This window comes from Penaeus japonicus, unplaced genomic scaffold (assembly GCF_977035675.1).
Source record: "Penaeus japonicus unplaced genomic scaffold, GWHDUDI00000001_assembly GWHDUDI00000035, whole genome shotgun sequence".
Classification (NCBI taxonomy): domain Eukaryota; kingdom Metazoa; phylum Arthropoda; class Malacostraca; order Decapoda; family Penaeidae; genus Penaeus; species Penaeus japonicus.
The window spans coordinates 4,318,387-4,323,386 of record NW_028234437.1 but is presented as its reverse complement, the minus strand read 5'-3'; the positions used below and the strand labels follow the sequence as shown (position 1 = coordinate 4,323,386).

General features: G+C 19.9%; 1 protein-coding gene across 3 annotated transcripts in view; it reads right to left on the bottom strand.

Annotated features, from left to right (window-relative positions):
* Positions 1-5,000, bottom strand: part of LOC122261857 (serine/threonine-protein kinase SIK3) — a 51,199-nt gene that overhangs the window by 44,237 nt on the left and 1,962 nt on the right. The window lies entirely within an intron of this gene.

Below are 5,000 nucleotides of genomic sequence, written 5' to 3'. Positions count from 1 at the left end.
ATAAAAATATATGCTGCAATGCCTCAAAAATAATATAAAAAACTCTTTAAATCTATATCTAAGTATATGTATGTATGCATATGTATGTACATATTTATATATATGTATATATTTATATGTATATATTTATATGTATATGTATATGTACATGTATATGTGCATAAAGATATATCTATATCTATATATATGTATGTATGTATGTACATATATGTATATAAATATAAATATATATATATATATATATATATATATATATATATATATATAAATATATATATATATATATATATGTATGGATAGATAGATAGATAGATAAATATAGATAAATAGATAGATGTAGATAGATAGATAGACAGATAGACATATAGACAGATAGACATATAGACAGATAGATATATAGACAGATAGACAGATAGACAGATAGACAGATAGACAGATAGACAGATAGACAGATAGACAGATAGATAGATAGATAGATAGATAGATAGATAGATAGATAGATAGATAGATAGATAGATAGATAGATAGACAGATAGATAGACAGATAGATAGATATAGATATATTTATAGACTATATATTTATATATTCATATATTCATATGTATACCGACATATATATGCTCATATACATATATATATATACATATGTACAGACCGATACACAGACAGACAGATAGTTCAGGTAGACATATAGATAACTATAGCACTACATATGCATATCAATACAGCAACTCTTTCAAAATTAAGCAACCACTATTGCAAACCTTCAACAACGACAAATATAAAAGCTTGTCACTCTCATAACAACATCAAACGTTGCCATAAGCATATACCACACAGCATATCTAATATTATGTAATTCAGATTTCAAAACCTGTCAACCAACAAGTAATACTTAAGTCATTACAGAAAATATATGTATTCATCATATACTGCCATCCGATGAGGTTGCATGACCAAGTCTACGAGGAATGAATAACACGAACGTTCAAAAATTAACAATAATTTAAAAGATGAATACGCTATCAATATGCAGATAAAGATGATGATGATGATGATGATGATGATGATGATGATGATGATGATGATGATGATGATGATGATGATGATGATGAAGTGAAGATGAAGATGAAGATAAAAATGAAGATGAAGAAGATGAAAATGATGATGTTGATAAGAATAAAATAGTAGTAAAAATAAATTATAATAATAATATTAGTAATAATAATGACAACAACAACAATACTAATAATAATAACAATAGCAATAGTAAAAAAGACAAAAGCAACTATTATAGTAATAGTTGTATAAATAAAAATGTCAATATCAATATAAAAAATTATAATATTAGTAATAATAATAATAACAACACAATAACCATAATAATAATAAAATAAAAATAACAACAACAACAACAACAACAATAATAATAATAATAACAATAACAATAACAATAACAATAATAATAATAATAATAATAATAATAATGACAATGATAACAGCAATAACATTAGTAAAAATAGTAACAATAATAACAATAACATTAATTGTAAATATGCTAACAATAAGAAAAACAATAAAGATCATAATAGGATAGAGCAGTAACAATAATAATAATGACAGCCTAATGATAATGACAATAACCACAAGTACGACATTATTACCAATACTAAATACCGATAGTGTTTGGTCATGATTGGCAGTAAGTGATAGTAACTGTAACTGAAATTGTAAGTAAAAAAATAAATAAAATATAAAAAATGAATAAAATAAAATAAAATGAATAAATAAAATAAATAAAAATTAATAATTAATTAAAATATATAAATCAAATAAGTTAAATAAATTAAATAAAGAAATAAAAAAATAAAATAAAGAAAATAAAGAAATAAAAATAAAGAAATAAACATCATAATAACAATAATAATGATTATTATCCACATCATAATTACAACAGTGACAATAATCATTATCATCATTATCATTATAATAAGAAGAATGATAACAATAATTGTTATCATCATAATAATAATTGTTATCATCATAATAATAACAATAATAATAATACCAATATCAATAACATAAATGATGGAGATGAAAAAAAAGAAAATAAATGTATGTCATAAGCATAATAATATCCGTACGAAGAAACAAAACAAAAATGCTTAATATAAAGCTAATAACGACAATGCTAATAAGAACAACGTTAATTATAATAAAAATGACATCGAATACTAATACTGACAAGAAGAATATCAATAATATTATCATCATTGTCATTATCATTATTACTAGTCATGAATGTCATTATCATTATCATGATTATCAATATTATCATTTTTCTCATTTATGTTATCATTATCATTGTCAATATTAATATAATTATTTCTAGCAATGTAATTATTACTATTATTATCATTATCATTACTATCATTAATATCATCATTATTATCAGTATTATTATAATCATTATCATCATTATCATTATTATTATCAATATTATTATCATTATCTTTATCATCATCATCATCACTGTCCTTATAGATATCATAATCATTTCATTTTACTATCATTATCTTATCATCATCATCACTATCATTATCAATATCATCTTTTCATTTTTACTATCATTATCATCATCATGATTACAACCACTATTCCCATTGTCTTTACATTATCATCTTTATCAATCAAAACATTACAGAATAGAAAAAGTAACACTAATAGTAATAGTAATTGTAATAGCACTAGTCATAGTAATTAGACTCACAAGAATATTGTAGCAGTAGTCATAAAAACACCAACACCTTCATTGACAATAACAACAATAACAATAACAAAAATAACAATAACAATAACAATAACAATGATAACAATTATAAAAAAAAACACAATTTGAAAAATAACAATAATATCAATGTTGAAATTATCATCAATAGTAATAGATAACAACAACAATTATCAATAATAATAACTAATAATATTAATAATAATAATATTGATAATAACAGAAGTAACAAAAACAATAATACTAACAATAATAATATTAATAATAATAAAAATACTAACAATAATAGTAATAATAATAATAATAATAATAATAATAACAGTCATTATTGACAACAACAATAACAGTAATAATAATAAAAACAATTAGACAATAATAAAAAATATAAATAAACATAATAATAATTATGATAACAATAACAATAACAATAAGACAATAATAAAAAATATTAATAATAATAATAATAACAATCATCATCATCATCATCATCACCATCATCATCATCATAATAATAATAATAATAACAAAAACATAATAGAATATTTATGATTTTCATAATCAAATCAATTGTAACAATATCATTATTCATATTAACAAAACTGTACCCAAAATAATATAATTGATAATAACAATGGTAATAATAATATTAATAATGATAATGATGAGGATAATAATAATAATAATAATAATAATAATAATAATAATAATAATAATAATAATAATAATAATAATAATAACAATAATAATAATAATAATAACATGAATATTATTAATAATGATAATGATGAGGATAATAATAATAATAATAATAATAATAATAATAATAATAATAATAATAATAATAATAATAATAATAATAATAATAATAATAATAATAATAACCATAATGATAATGACAATGGCAATAACAATAATTATAATGATAATGATAATATTAATATCAAAACTACAAATAATAATAATACCAATAATTATTATCAATTATAATAATAATAATTAATGATAAGTTGTAGTAATAATAACTTTAACAATAACAATAACAAAAACTATATCAATAATACGAATAAAAGTAATAGTAATAGTAATAATAATAATAATAATAATAATAATAATAATAATAATAATAATAATAATAATAATAATAATAATGATAATCATAATAATAATCATAATCACAATAATAACAACAATAATAATAACAATAATAACAACAACAACAACAACAACAACAACAACAACAATAATAATAATAATAATAATAATAATAATAATAACAACAACAACAATAATAATAACAATAATAATAATAATAATAATAATAATAATAATAATAATAATAATTACAATCATAATAATAATCAATTCAAAATAACATAATAATAATATTCAAAACTAATAATATCAACAACCCTAAAATTACAAGAAGGTAATACAAATAATGATATTATAAACATAACAAACAAAAATATACTAAAAATAATAACAATAGGAATCATAATGATAATAAGAAAATTTATGGTAACCACAATAAAGAACATCATCTTAAAAATCTATATCTAAAATCATAATAAAAACTTCAGAATGAACAAAAAAAATAACAATGAGTTACAATGGAAATATTGTCAATAATAACAATAACAAAAATTATGACATTAATTTCAGTAAAAAAATAAATATATAAATAAAAACATTGTTAACAAAGATACATAAACAAGAAATATCAACAACCATACTGCTTGCAAACTTCCTTATACGTAAAGGTCATAATTTCCAATTTGTCCTTAAACTTCGACATTCTTCCCCTTGTGCATTAGATCCTTTCTACGTAACTCTACGATCATAACATTTCTAAAGTATTCATGCTTAGTTCTCCACTTCACTGTCGGCACCATTTTTAATTTCTATATACACTATGTTACACTTTTTTCTTGAATATAAAGCAACATTTTTTTTTCCCTTCCATATAAAAGTCATTTCCGTGAACTTTTACACTGGTATTTTTCTACGGAATTAACCAATGCTCTTTTTTGGATATTTTCTTTTTTTTCAGTATTGAGAAATTTTGAATACTTTTTTTTTTTCTTTTACCACTTATCTCTGCACTAAGGGAGTCATTTCACTTAAAGCATCTGTGTAAATTTAAACAATGGTGAACAAGTTACCAAAATATCAAAAATATTCTTTAGTAAATTCCTAATATTCACTAAGCTCT